The sequence below is a fragment of the Ambystoma mexicanum genome, chromosome 10 (assembly GCF_040938575.1).
Source record: "Ambystoma mexicanum isolate Mex_15411 chromosome 10, UKY_AmexF1_1, whole genome shotgun sequence".
In the NCBI taxonomy this organism is placed as follows: Eukaryota; Metazoa; Chordata; class Amphibia; order Caudata; family Ambystomatidae; genus Ambystoma; species Ambystoma mexicanum.
The window spans coordinates 518,357,919-518,373,066 of record NC_090932.1 but is presented as its reverse complement, the minus strand read 5'-3'; the positions used below and the strand labels follow the sequence as shown (position 1 = coordinate 518,373,066).

General features: G+C 44.7%; 1 protein-coding gene across 15 annotated transcripts in view; it reads right to left on the bottom strand.

Annotated features, from left to right (window-relative positions):
• Nucleotides 1-15,148, bottom strand: part of PIGX (phosphatidylinositol glycan anchor biosynthesis class X) — a 650,935-nt gene that overhangs the window by 582,345 nt on the left and 53,442 nt on the right. For 8 of the 15 annotated variants that reach the window (XM_069618071.1, XM_069618072.1, XM_069618075.1 and 5 more), the window contains 2 exons: nucleotides 1,013-1,100; nucleotides 635-707 (listed from right to left, as the gene is read on the bottom strand). The exons of 2 other annotated variants lie outside the window; for them this stretch is intronic. The gene's annotated coding sequence lies outside the window, so the exon portion shown is untranslated. The remainder of the gene's footprint in view (nucleotides 1-634; nucleotides 708-1,012; nucleotides 1,101-15,148) is intronic. 5 more of the 15 variants (XM_069618077.1, XM_069618079.1, XM_069618078.1 and 2 more) reach the window with 1 other exon arrangement.

Sequence of the window (15,148 nt, the reverse complement as noted above, 5' to 3'; positions counted from 1 at the left end):
CCCAATTGCCATTTGACACGGTGGTCGCCCTGCTAGGTGATGTGGTGGAGGGGAGCTACGCCAGCTCAGGATGCAGGGCTGGCCTCATCACTCACATGCTGAGTGCAGCAAGAATCACCATAGCGCAGGCATGGAAGAACAAACAAGGGCCTGTGGTGGCTGCGTGGTGGGTGAGACTCTGGGGGGTGATGGCCATGGAGAAAGTGACAGCTATTGCCAATGGCTCCTACTCGAAATACATCAATACTTAACTTCATGGACGATACGGATCAAATGTATTTTAAACCCAGGTTGCTTCGCAATGTTTTTATCCTATAACCGGGGACATTTGAGCAGCGAGAAGGTTGGAGGGTTCTCCTAGGAGGTTGACTACAGACGCTATATTCCACACAAATGTTCAATAGTTATTGAAGCGGGGGGGGGGGGTGTTGGGGAGGGAGTGGGGGGTTGTTTTTGTTGTACTAGTTAAATTTCAGCAGTAATCGCACCCCAGACGAGGGCATTTGGCAAGAAGGACTCTAGCGGCATTATCATCTAATATGCACCTTTTTCATTTCTCTTGATATATGATCATTTGTAATTCATTCTGCTGAAAAATAAACACAGTTGATAAAAAAAAAACAATATTGCTTACCAAGGGAAGTTGTCAGCTAGGGTCATTCACCAAGGGACGGAGAGCAGATAAAATGGACTGACTTGAGAGGGCCCTAAAAGCAAAAGATCGACTGTGTTGAGTCAAAAACATTTTATCATTATGTACCATTATGCCTGAAACCAAGTATGGCATGAGGCATAGCGGGGAGGAAGAAATGCACATACTGCTTCTCTCTTGGCGGACGGGTCATAGATGAGATGAGAGAGTAGAATTGTTCTTGGGTTGATTTTATTCAAGGTTATAATCCTGTGGCTAAGTAAGGAAAACAGTGGGCTCAGTTGTGGCCCCATTATGTTCTACGTTAATAATGTGCATATTAAATGTACCTGGGGGAACACAACCAATAGTTTTACTTACATAGATTCAGCAACATTAGCCATCCATCATGCACACGTCATGTCGGTATATGGATTAGGTGCGGATCCCATTGCGGTCTGCTCGGGAACTAAGGGAAAGAAAGAAATGCTGTCATAGATGTGCCTCCTGTGCTTTAAATTGTATTTAAATGTTATTGCAGTGGATGGCACACATGCAGGGACATTCTACTTTAATAGAGGAATCATCACGGTCCGCCGTGTGGAGGAACCTCAAGATAGAGGACTGAAGCTTCCAATGCAGCTCGCATCCAAAAACGTGTTGCGTTGACTGAATCAGTGGTCATGGAGACATGACGGCGAGCGTGCTCATGTCCTGCTGCTGTATACGCGTCATACTGATGATGCAGGGCGTGTTATCAGGGAAACAGAAGGTGTCAGCAGAGGAAAAAATGAATGGAACAACCTGCTTGCTGTGCACCTTGTTGTATGCTGACAGCTTAATAGCTAAAGGGTGAACGTGAGCCTACTGTGATTAATCCTGTGGACTCATCGCCAAACCCCAGCCTAAAGTAGCCTCCCATGTGGCCGCTACCTGATCCTAACCCTGGGGGTGTTACCAGAGAATTGGGGGGGAGGCAGGATCACATCGGAGGAGACAGCTATCTGGGATTAGTGGAGACTATGCTAGGAGAGACACAGTATTAATCTTCTTCCAAGGATGAAAGTGCAATCATTCCCAGATACCTAATGGAATGCTATCAATGTACCAGTGCCTCCAATATCAATGCCCAAAGAACCGGTCAGGAAAAGCTGTTTAAACAGAACAATGTTGGTGCCTCAAAGGTTCAGGAATTTAAAAAGGTGAGAACCTTGAATTCTCATAATTCTGCCTTAATGAGAAATCCTCACTCTAATGTGGAATTACAAACTCTTTCCACAACTCCCCTTATTCTAACTAACAGCTCTCAGTTCATAGAGAAGCATGAACTAACTGAAAGTAACAGGGAACAACCTAATGTTACACATTCTTCTATGGACTTCAGTTCCCATAATGTTAACCACTGGGACGAGGAAGAAGGGCTTAGAGGCAATGAGGATTCAGAATGGTGAATATTCAAAAGTGTGGTCTAGTTGTTGCTCCTCAAAGCACCTGAGCTAAATATTTAAAGCCCAAGATGAGGCACAGCAGTGGAATGGAGGTGAAGCAGAGGAAGAAATGCAAGGAGTATTGAAGGCTGTGGAGGAAGCTTAGCTGAGGACACTGAAGCCATCCAAGGTGCAAGAGTCACCACGGAAAGATGCCGCCAACCGAAATCACCACGAAGGGTGAAATTGAGCAGAAGCAGAATTGCAGAGTACGCGCAGCGGAAAGCGGCGTACTAAGAAGAAGCCCAGCTGAGGAGAACAGCGTATGGCATGCTGGTGAAGTCACAGGAGATCAACGGAGGTGGGATCGCTCCCGTAGACGGACACGCAACTTACCAGAGGCTCGCAGAAGCAGGAAAGTAGGCAGACTGAATGCTGAAGGACCGATGTGAATTAGACAGCAAAAGAGAGCTGCTGCAGAGAACTAGTGAGTTGGCTGTGTGTGAATACTGGCCCCAGAGTGCTCCGAACAAGAAAGCTGTTACAGTGCAACAATTTTGAATACCACTGACCAATTGATAAATCAAAGCAGAGACAATTTTCTGAATATCAAATAATTAAAGAAAACTAAGCAAAGCAGCAAAGAAGAAAGTTCCCTTGGAAGGAACTAAAAGAGGGGAATGTTTATGACCAGCACTTTAAACAGCCAAGACACTGTCAAAATACTTTAGGAGAACTGCCAGTGGGGAAAGCCTCTAACCAGTACGACCCACAGCCAAGAGGCTCTGATAAAACCATACTAATAGGTATGGCGAACCAGAAGGAGTCAGACTAAGCACTGACATGTTCAAGGGTTTATATTTAAAATACAAATAAAACACCCATCTAGCCCTATTGCTATTAGGAAAGTTCCTGCCTAACAAATTAAAACTAATGGTGCTCGTCAAGGTATGAAATAAATAGTCCTTAGCCCAAATCCCAATAGCTAACTGGCCCTACGACAAAAAAGGAGGCTGGAGCAATAGCCTCCGTCCTCGGCTTCTGCCTGGCCCAACACTTTGATCCCTTTTTCAAGAAGAACGTTTTAAAGGTTCATCAATTTTTGCAGTACTGTCCTCAGCCTCCCTGCAGGTTCTGTATGGCAATTTTTAAGTATTTGCAGATATTCAATACCGTTAGTTTTTCTTAGGAAACACAAGGCTTTCTTAAAAGTCCACCATTTCTCGCTTGGTGCTTGACAGTGTCCTGGTCTTCTTTTTAAACACTGAAACCTGTGAGAAACCAAAGGGTGTCTCATCGACTAGTCCCTTGGGATTTGTCATCCAGGTGGCCGGGGCACGCCCATCACTGTTGGATCCAGACCCTGGGGGTAGACCAGTGCGGGAGGATTACCTGGATGGGGGGGGGGGGGATCCCTGGGGAGTGTGAGTGGGGCACCCAGAGAAAAGACACTGTATCCCTACACCCACATTCTATGTACTATCTAAGAACCTTATCCTCCCTCCACCTTTCCTACACACTCTGCTGCACAGACAAAGCGCTTCAGAGAAAGACAGACTCGCACACAACCATTCTATTTGACATGTCCCAATATCAGAGTCAGGCACTTAATCTTGATGACTGGCACCCGAATTCTGTTCCATTTCCCGACTGGGATAAAAGGTGGAGCATGAGAGCACCTGTGAGGCAAGGCGAGAAAGGCAAGCAGAACCAGCAAAGCAGCAGGAGAACAGATCCAGTGAAATTGGAGCGAATATGGAAGCAGGGCAGAATGGGCCAAGAGGTGAGAGAAGGGCTGTTGTCTGGCCAGCTGCAGAGTGAAGGTTGCACAGACTTTTCAGGGGAAACCTCCCGCTAATGCACAGGTTGAAGGTGGGCCCTGCTTCGGGTGAACAACAGAGTTGGGAGGAGGCAAGCCATGCTGTGCCGATAGTCTTGGCTTCAAGGAAACGCTGGACAAATGGTATTGAGCACTACCGGTGGCTGAACAATTAAATCAGCTGGCGTTATCAAGTGAAAGATACTAAAGTGTTTGATGCGGCTTGCATGGTTTCGTGAAACCGCGAACGAAAGTACATTGTAACGAGAATGATGAATGCAGAAGCTGCGTGTGTCAGACCACCACAGGGGAAGCCTGCAACATTGTGAATGTGTTGAAGACTGAAATATGCTAAGAATAATGGAGTGGTCCGGTAATAGAATATTACCTTCTCGAAAGGCTCTGCATCCAGAGTGAAACTGTTTGAAAGTAAGATAAATGGAAAGACTGAATACCAAAAGGCCTTAGGGGAGACCAACCAAAGTAAAAGAAAGTCAAAGTGGTCATACGAAGGTTCAAGCAAAATCGTTGGACAATCGAAAGTCTTTGACAAGAGGGAAACGAAGTGAACAATTGTAATGTAAAGCTAAATGAACTATGTGCAAAGGCAAGTGTGAACCCGACGTAGGGATGCCGAGAGTGAGAGAGGGGAGCGAGGGCGAAACCCGCTGGGAGACAAGGGTGCGGGGTGTTGGCGTCCCGCTGGAGGTGTTAGCGGACCCGTGGGGCATGTGTGCTCCTCACTGCATGGATAAAATTGGCCTAATTTTCCAGGATCATTGGGAGCTACCGAAGATCATCCATTGGTGCCTATAACGCGGGAACATCCATGGAAAGGTAACAACCGTTGGCTTAATGTTGGGAGACTTATTAAGAAATACTGTTTTATGGGAAAGCAGAAGTCAAGCTTTTTGGGGTTAGACATTTATCCGCCATGGCAGTAACATCCGCTTGGGAGGATAATACTGAGGATTATCTGGTGACCCCTACACCACTTCCAGGGCTTTGATTTTGTCCAGGATCCCCAAAGGAAAATTCTGACTCTAAAAAAGACTTGGGACACGATAAAGCAGCCAAATCGATAGTCCAAGACTTGAGTTGACACTTGAGCATTTGGAGACTGTAAGCTCTGGGTATAAGGCACTCTCCCGCCGGGTTTCATACACCTAGCATTCCTAGGTCTGGAATTAGGAGAGTACACCTGAACCAGAGCATAAGCGGTCACCGTGTCGCCCAGCTGTGGTAATCAACTTCGTGGGTGCCTTGCTGCTGTGTCCCCCTGTGCCCTCAGACTCACTGCAGTGTAATTGGCCTGATCCCTTCACCAGGAGCAGAGAAATCGCCACTTTCCTGCCATGGAATCATCCCGGGAACGCAGCCCCTGAAAGCTGCAGAGCCGTGCAACTGCAGGATTTCAACCTGCGACCAAAGTGGACTCGACTGCCGAAGTTTGGTCCGGAGTGTGCCGAGGATCGTGGAGTACTTGCAACCCTTACCGTGGCCCCTGGCGCATCCATCCATTTTTATGTATGAGTGTCCCCTGAGGGCCACTCTTCTTTATCGAGGTAGCCTGTGCTGCCGAGCTATTCCCAACGCTTGGATCCTGTTCTGCCCTCTTGGGGAGGCCCTCCTTGAATAGTGGAAACTTATTCTTCACTGCCTCGCCCAGGTTCTTGATTCGCTACAGGCCCTGCAAGGCACCCTGTTTTGGCTCAACCGCACGATCGCGTGCAACAGCACTGCAAGTACTTTTGATAACAAGGCTCCACTCAGCTTAGGGAATGGACTGCCTCTCAGTGAGGGTTTGAATAGTGAAGGACTGCCTAAACGAATTTTGCACTGTATGCTCCCTTTCTTCACAGGTCGTGGACCCTTACTGTGTACTATTCCTTTAGGCCATTGGTGACTGTATATATGTTTAATAGTAGTGTTGTGTTGGTTTAGTGATTACTGCTGAAATTTGCTTTGTGTATGTTTAAAAGCCCTTTAATAAATGTATATGTTATTTTATATATATACACACCTGACCAAGTAATTTGTAGTGTCATTTACTGTGTGTACTCATTGTGGGCTTTCAATCACCCTCAGTCCTCCTGAGACCTCGGCCTCATTACGAGGCTTGCGCTGACGGAATGAAGGGGGCCAGTACGGGACCGGCCCCCTTCATTCCGTCAGGGCCGATTCCGAGCTTCCCACTGTGGGACCCGAATCAGACGTCTGGTAAAACCAGACGTCTTTTCCGGGTCCCGCGAGGGGGAGAGGGAGGTAACAGCGGGACACTTATAAAGTGCCCGTTGTTACCTCCATCCCCATTCCCATTGAGCCCTCTAGGGGCTCAATGGGAATGGGGAATGGTTCCTGCAAGGAGGATTTACCGGCTTCTCCTATGTCATAATGGCCCGGTAAGTCCCCATTCCCATTACAGGAACCCGGTAAAGGAGCCCGGTTTGGAGGCAGCCATAGAGCTAATAGCTCCATGACTACCTCCAAACTCGTAATGAGGCCCATAGTCTTGACCGACACCAATAATATCTTGATTGGTCTGGCTTATCCAGAAGGTTCCCTGTTCCAAGAAACTAGGATGGCCTTCTGAACCTCTGCCCACCAGGTGAGAGTTCAGAAATCAATCTTAACAAATGTACACAGCTAACTAGATGTTTACATAAAGTAGTGATCAATAGTTCCATCCTGTCTGTACATCTACAGATCAACTACTATACCATACACTGTAGCTAGCCTGCTAAGCTCTCTTTGCTCTACGATTATGATTGCATTATATATTGGCACATGGGGGAGAGAGCTAGCCAAACTGTTTTCAGAGCCTTTTTAATCGCATGTATTTATTTGTGTCCATTCATGCAGCTAATCTTTTACATTTTACAGACACTCATCCAGGACTCACAAAGTCTACTCACCCACTCTCATAGTGCCGTAGATTTTACGAATTGCGAGTACAGGGGATGTAGGGGATGTTTAAAACTTGTATTTAACATTTAATTTGTAGTAAATGACAAATACAAGTTTCACTATGCATGGCTGGCTTCTGGTTGGCAGCAGTGTGCCAAACATAAAGTGGGTTTGTGGTGACATTAACCATTCTGCAGAAAGCACATTAAGATTTCTAGTCTGTTGCCATGGGTCGAGTGCGTTTCTCTTAGGTCGAGTAGGTAAACTAAGTTACTCGACCTGCAGGTCTAGCCGAATTGTAAAGAATTTGCAAGGCCTGACTCATTTCTTTAATATCTTACTTCAGCAGGGTTCGAAATTGAGGGGAGCTGGGAGCCATTTAGCTCCTACCTCTACCTGAGGAGAGCCTGGTTAGCTTAAAACTAACAGTTACCAGGAGCAACATCTGGCTCCCCAGGCCAAATAGTGCCTTACAAAGATGCACATGTGACATTAATGTGAAGTGTTTGAGAATGTAAATAAAGAAGACATGGGACAAATCTAGGACCCACTGAAACATAATGCTTCATACAAAATGGACAAAAGGTTAAAGCGCGCATCTTACATGGAAGTTAGATTTGTAGTGCGCTTTGTACTCCCTCCTGGTTCCCAGCAGTAGCTCCTGCCTACTGAGTGATGCCCGTCACCTAGGAGCTGGATTTAGCTCCTGGTTATCTAATCTCAATTTCAAACCCTGCTTCAGTAGTATAAAAGAAATGCTGTACTGCTGCTCATTGTATGTATTGGGTACAAATAACTTCATGTGACATTAAAAATGTTAATACAACATTGTTACTCAAATGCGTGTGTTTGCTAATCAAGACAATTTTAATTATCAAACTCTGCTAATCCATTTTTTTAAACAAATGTATGCCTTGTCCTTATAGGCTAACAAGGAAGTTTACTGTTGTGGAAGAAAGAAACCAAATATTGGTGTATACCAGACTTGGGGAAGGGAAACCCAAGTTGCAAAGAACTGTTGAAATACGAATCAAAGCTCCAAGATACTTCTTTTTGTGTCATCTTGTTATATTGATCTTGGGGAAGGAAACCCTGAGACATGTTGCCCTGAAACTGTATTGAACTTGGTAAGGGCATTTTGACCTGTGTGGAACTTTATTGCTGCTAGTCCAAAAGAAGGTAAATTGAACACTGTAAAGAATGTATTGACATTGTGAGAAGAGAAGCTGAATCTTAAGCCCGAGCTGGAAACGGCTCTGAACTTTACTTTTATAACACTAGTTTATGGTTGACATCCCAACACATTGTTCTATTTTAGTTGTGAGGGCAAGTATAGGTTTTGGACACAGACAGGATTTTCAGTTGGGCATATTAACAAAGACTTTGATTAGTTTCTTTAGGTAGGGAAATCCCCCCTTAGTATACGGCAGGTGAGGCCTTACTCCATCCGGACAATTTAATCAATAAAAGCTTTTTGTTATAGCGAGTGTTGTCTGTGTCTCCTTCCATGGTGCCAATCTCAGACTGTATGCAAGCAGCACTGTGTGCAAAACGAAAACATTTGAACAATTAAACAATCACTTGATTATTCTAACAATCAATGTGAGAAAGAACCATAAGTCTATTGTAAAGCAAAAGACTGACGCAGAAGAGGGTTACACTAACCAAAAGTGTGAGAAGTCAGAAGCCCGAGGCAGAAGAGCTTGTGATGTGGCCAAACAAGGTTAAGGGAATTTATGGTTGTGCAAGCTGCGATTGGGTGGACTGTGGTCCGACAACAGAGCCTAGACCAGGGAGTTCCCCACTGTAAAGATTACAAACATCACAAATCAAGTCAAGGAGAAGCATAAGGGTTCTTGGTTGCACGACCTGTGATGGGTGGACAGTGTGATCCGACAACTGCGCCTAGACCAGAGAGCCCTAAATGTTGACAAGCAAAAAACCTTGTGAATAAACCACAGAGAACTGTGAATTGAATGCTAAGGCCAGATAGAAGGCGGTTCAAGTGGACCTATTGTTTTCTTATAGTGAACTGTGCAAGTGAAAGCAGTATAAGTGCTACAGTGAAATCTTGGGGAAGGGAACCCCGAGAAGCACCAGTTTGGGGGAAGGGAACCTCAAGGCCTCTTTTGTGTGAACTGTGCTAGATAGGACGAGGGGAAGGGAGCCGCAAGACCTTGCGGAACATTGGTAAAACAAGCAACTATTGGAACTGTATTGAACTTGGGATAGGGAACCCAAGAAGAACTTTAAACTAAGAACAGCTGAGACTTTACTCTTTAACACTATTTTGTTGGCTAAAAAGAACCCCACACCACGTTTTTCTAGATGTGAGGGCAAACATAGGTTTTGACACAGACGGACCTGATTTTGACTTACAGACACAGGCTTCCCTTAGTTTTCTTTAGGCAAGAGAAATCCATACCTTAGTTATAGGGCAGGTTAGGCCTTACACCATCCGGATATTGAAATAAAACATTCTTTGAAACTTGAAATCTTTTGTCTGTGTCATCTCTTGATACCATACAAAAGATTTGAGATCAAGCACACCCTGTTTGGTCAATATTTTTTTATGATGATCAGTGATTCAGAGCTTCAAAGGCACCCTAGGTCTTAAATGTTATGGGTGCCGGGGAGAAAAAAGGCGAGAAAAAAATGACTGGTATCAAAAGTCAATCGACTTTTGATACCAGAGTCATTTTTTCTGCAAAATAGAGTACCCATGGTCAATGGGAACACCCGCCCCCTGCACACCTATGTCTACTGGAACAAACTTCCAATCAAGATTTGTTGCAATTCTATTAGAGATGTATCAATGATTTCCCAATTTTAGTCATGTAAATATGTCACACATTTGTGTTTTGGGTAATTTAATGTAGAGCAAGTGAAAAAGTATTGGCACACACTTTATTTTCGAAGTTAAATCTTGTTAAGAATAAATCTCCTTAAAAATAAAATGATAATCAAAAGACAATTGTTCATTCAGAGCTCTACGCATTTCGAGAGAAAGCCTTTCTTCTTCAGGAGCAGTAATATGTGATTATACTTAATGTGAACATCTTATAACCATATTCAAATTTTCATCAATTTCTTTGTGAATGAATGGGAACTTCATCAGATCCAGTTTGAGCCATCAATAGATGAAGTTCCCATTCATTGACAACGAAATTGATGAATATTGAGAGAATTGTTTTTTTTTTTTATATGCCTCATATTGTAGGCACAGTGGTGCACAATCAGAACTTGAGACATAGAACCATATGTTTGCACTGGCCTGGTCTGAATTTTGCACTTGGGACAGTTTGTGTACTAGCGAAGCTGATAATGACGTCCTTCAGCAAATGATAGTGAGCCTATGGAATACAAAAATTGCATTGGCAGTCTGCGGCTTCATCAATTGTCTAAAAGTATACAACTGCTTGAACTGATGAACAAATTGATTTATATGTTTGACGGTTGGAAATAATGTGACTAAAATGTATAGTACATTTTTTTTATTTATTTATTAAAAATGTGTTATTGAATTGAATTAAATTTAATCAAAGTGCTATATCATATGCTATTATTTGAACCGTCAATTAAGAATTGAATGATGGATAATCAGTCTTGATTTTAATGTGATTGAAATTAAGGACAGTTTTAGGGTTATATTTCTTTGGAATTGATTTGGATTTACTTTTAGTGAGAATGTAATTTTATATTTTATGGTTTTGTATTATCCTGTGTTAGTATGTGTATAATTCTTTTTCTTTATTTGTTATATTGTAAAGGTTGACTTTGTTAATTCAAATTTTTACCAACTACAATTAAAAAAACAAATACATAAATAACCATTATTCAGACCATGTGACAAAAACCCATTAAGCCAGGCAGTGATTGTGCAAGGCTTTCCATAAACACTTCAAGGGATGGGGAGGGAGAGAAATAAATAAGCATGCCTTTGAAGGTGCAGTAAACATCCTTATCCTCCCAGATGCTCCAGGTGTCCCATTCAATTCTTACTGCATTTTTGCACGTAATCCCATTTGTGACTGCCATTTCAAGTCAAAAAGATATCGGCATACATTCTGCTTATTTCCCAGAAAGCCCATAAACCATAATCTATCAATTTAACTCTCTATGTAATTGGACCTTTCTGGTCATCAAAAAACAAGCCTTCATGCTCCATGGGAAATTACACTTTGCCTCCAAGAACCCAATCCAGCCAACAAAACAAAACAAAACAAAAAATATCCAAAAATCAAACAAAATGTCTTTCCATTCCGTTCTCGCCCGTCAGCCCTTTGTGATGTTATCACAACTGACCATATGCAGTTTGCTTTCTACCCCCTTGTAATGCTTGTGTAAAAAATGCGACAGAATAACATGGCGTCTATGCCCATCCATTTCTGAACACACATCTTCCATAACAGTAATAAAGTCTGCGTTTCCGCGGGCCTCACAGAATGAGCAAGTAGCAGCGAAAACAGAGCAAGGTCACATAAGTATTATTCGAGTGGACTTACTGCGGAGAATAGTTATTGTATTGTCAATTGAAGGACTAGCACAGAAAAGGAGTCGGAGCACACTGCAGGTGCATGATAAGGGGTCTGGAAATGAATGCGAGAGAGAGGGGCACTGGGTTTTTCCACCCTGTCCCTTCGACATGTGATCTGCTCTTCGGCTGAGAGCAGAACGCAATTGAGAAGGGTGGGGAAATGCCCCCTTAAAGGAGAGAGCATTGTATGGAGAAAGTTAGTTGGAATCTGGACCCCCAGGTGATGCAGTCTCGATGAAAGGGAGGACGCTCTGATTCAGACCACGTTGGACACAGTGATCTCTTTGCCTACCTGCTGAGGGACTAAGCAGTGTTGTCGGTGGCCAAGATGAAGTTTTCTTCTGCCTCAGGTTTTACGGTGGTTTATATTCGAATTCTTACATATCTTTTTTTTAACCAACTTTATTTTCACTTTTTACTTAAGACAATAACTGGCCTTTAGTTACAGCATGTATTACAACCATTATAACCCATATGAACACTTTATTCAACATACTTGAACTTTGTCATTGAGTCTTCAAACTTTTCCCCAACTCCCCCCACCCTCCCTTCCCACCCCCTTCCCTTAGTGTGATCCGAACCAATCTGAACCAAGGTTGTAACCAAAGCAGTCTCATGAGCCCACCCCTCCTCCATATCTTCTGCTGTCTTTATCTAATATGGATGTTTCTTAGAATCCTGGGTTTAAAGAATTGAGCCTCCCTCTCCCCCACATAGTCCTGAAGTGCATCCCATATGGCCAAGAATTTCAGGTAAGTCCCTGACTTTGTGGCGCAGATGTTCTCCATCGCGATAACTCCCCACACTTTCACCCACCACCAGGGGGCTGTAGGGCCTTCCACTGTCTTCCATTGTTGGGCCACTGTCATCCTTGCTGCAGACAGTAGGTGGGTGAGGAGGGCCGCTCTGTTCCCTGAAGCTGCATATATCCCTTCTGTCACTGCCCCCAACAGAATGGCTTTCAGGGACCATGGTAGGTCTGCGCCTGTTATGTCTCTGATTAGGCTCAGTATTTCTTTCCAGTACACTTTTATCCTTGGGCTCGAACACCACATGTGGAACAAGTCATCTCTTTCTCCGCACGGACACCAACATTCTGGAGGATACGTGGGGTTCATTTTATGTATTCTACTTGGGGGCAAATACCAGCGATAACATAACTTGTATGCTGATTCTTTAATTGCCGTGGATTTGAATAGTTTGTGAGCCCTCCTCCAGATTTGACTCCATTCTTCCTATGTAATCTCCTCCCCTATGTCCCGCTGCCAGTCCTTCATATAGTGGAGGGTTTCATCTATTTGCGATTTGTCTTGTAGCTTGTACAGTCTAGCAATCCCTCTTTCATGTATCCCCTCCCGTATCATGAGTTGTAGACCTACTGGGAGTCGTAACCCAGCCCTTTTTACCTCTGGGTGTGAGATCCAGTGACGCAATTGTATATATTTAAATCTGTGATGTTCGGTAATGCCAAATCTTTGTTTGCATATTTCAAAGGAAAGTGGGGCATCATCCTGATACAAGTCTTGTAGGGACACTGTGTCTGCTCCCCGCCAACCGTTGCAGAACATTCTATGAAGTCCAGGCGAAAAATCTGGATTATGCACAATAAGGGACAGTCAGCCCAGGCCCTGTTTGACCCCGCTGCCCCGGATAGCCGTATCCCAGGTGTGTAGTGTCGTTTTTGTGGCTTCCAATAGGATACCTCACGTCTCTTGAGCTTTTGGCTTTAGGAATGGTAGCATACCCAATGGGGTGTCTGTCGCGGTCTGTTCTATTTCCCCCCACCCCGGAAGGGGGTCACTGCCCGCCCTGATCAATGCTGGCGCCAGTGTAGCTGCTAAAACATATCTCCCTATATCCGGAACTCCCAGCCCCCCCAGAAGCGTTGGGCGCAACATGATCCTTTTTTGGATTCTCGGCTTCTTGTTCCCCCAGATAAATTTAAACACGGCCTTCTGGAGTTCCTGAATCAGTTTTGGGGGGGGGGGGGGGGAATCACCACCGGGGTTGAGCTTACCAAGTACAGTAATTTTGGTATCAAGGTCATTTTTATCGCCGCTATCCTAGCAAACCATGATAATTCCTGAGCGTCCCATCTCTGCAAGTCTTCCTGCAGGCGCTTCCATAGAGGTTTAATGTTTGCTTTGAGCAGTTTCTTTGTGGATCTAGTGAAATGGATTCCTAGATATTCCAGGGACTGCTTTTCCCACTGTAGGGGATATCGTTCCTTCAGGAATGTTATGTCCTCTCTACCATCGGTTAAATTCAGTGCTTTGGATTTTTAATAATTTGTGAACCCTGATGTCTTTTCGAACTTCTGCAGTTCTTTAATTATTCTGGGTAACGTGTGCTTTGGGTTTGCCATGTAAAGCATGACATCATCTGCATATAGGGCTATCTTATGTTGGATCTCCCCAGTTCGCACCCCTCTAATTCCCGGGTCTTCCCTAATCCTGTAGGCAAATAGCTCCATTGCCATGGCGAATATGAGAGGGGAGAGAGGACACCCCTGCTGAGTACCTCTCCGGATATTGATTCTTTCTGATGTGTAGCCGTTCACCATTAGATGCATAGATGGATGCTGGTAATTTGCCAAGACCATCTTGGTGAATGTCGGCCCACAGCCAAAACCCTCTAGTACCAGTCTTAAGTACTCCCAGTCTATGCTGTCGAATGCTCATGTGGCGTCAAGCGTAGCAATAGCGAATTTCTAGGCGCCCCTGGTACCCCAATCTATGATGTCAATTACGCGCCTGACGTTATCCTGAGTTTGTCTCCCCTGTACGAAACCTGCCTGGTCTGCGTGTATTATCTCAGGCAATACTGTCGCCAACCGATTTGCGAGTATTTTTGCATACAGTTTTGCGTCAGTATTGAGGAGAGCTATGGGGCGGTAACTAGAGCATTCTACCAGGTCTTTCCCAGGCTTTAGGGGCAAAATCGTGACCGAGTGTCCCATATCCTTTGAAACTGCTCCCCTATCCCTGATTAGTTTGAAAAAGCGAGTAAGGGGGGTTGCCAGCTGCGTGGGGGTGCGATTTCTCGCCGTCACCACAACCAGTAAATCGGAACCCTACAAACTCAGACAGACCTTTCAAAACAACTGTTATTTAGAACTTAGTCCCACCAATTAAATCATTAATCACCATGACATAGACGGACTTACCACCGTCAATTCTCATCACACGCACAACCACTTTCACTTATCTTTTAGGGTCCCGCCAGAGTGTTCTGGACCCGAAGGGCGACAGCCTGCTGTCCCGTCGTCGACGGAGCCGGACAAACAAGGATGACGTATCGGTCGCAATCAATGGTGCGGATTCAGTCAGTGGGGCCCCGTGATCAATTCCTTCTCCGGTCCCGTCGCGGCGGTCCTCACCCAGTGAAGGGCTGTCGCTCCTTGGGATCCCACTTCCGACACCAAAATTGGGGGTGCGATTTCTCGCCGTCACCACAACCAGTAAATCGGAACCCTACAACTCAGACAGAAGGCCGAGAGAGAGAAAACATTACTTTATTATCACACAAGCATTCGCGAATGGGCTGCAGGTTCGCACGTCTCGCAAAGCAAGTCGTCGAAGTGCCGCCCCGCAACCTTTGCACATTTCCCTTTTATACAGTTATCTTCACATAGGATTACATGTACAGCACGTACGCCATGTAGGCGGTTATTTCCAGTTCCAGCCAGCCGTATGAGAGGCCCCCTTTATCTGTTGTGTCTTCATTTTCCTGTTATTCACATTCTTGCAACTCAGCCTTCCTCACCCTCCCACCTTTGGACTGTTCATGAACCATGAATCCTTCACCCCAAGATAAGGCACATCTGG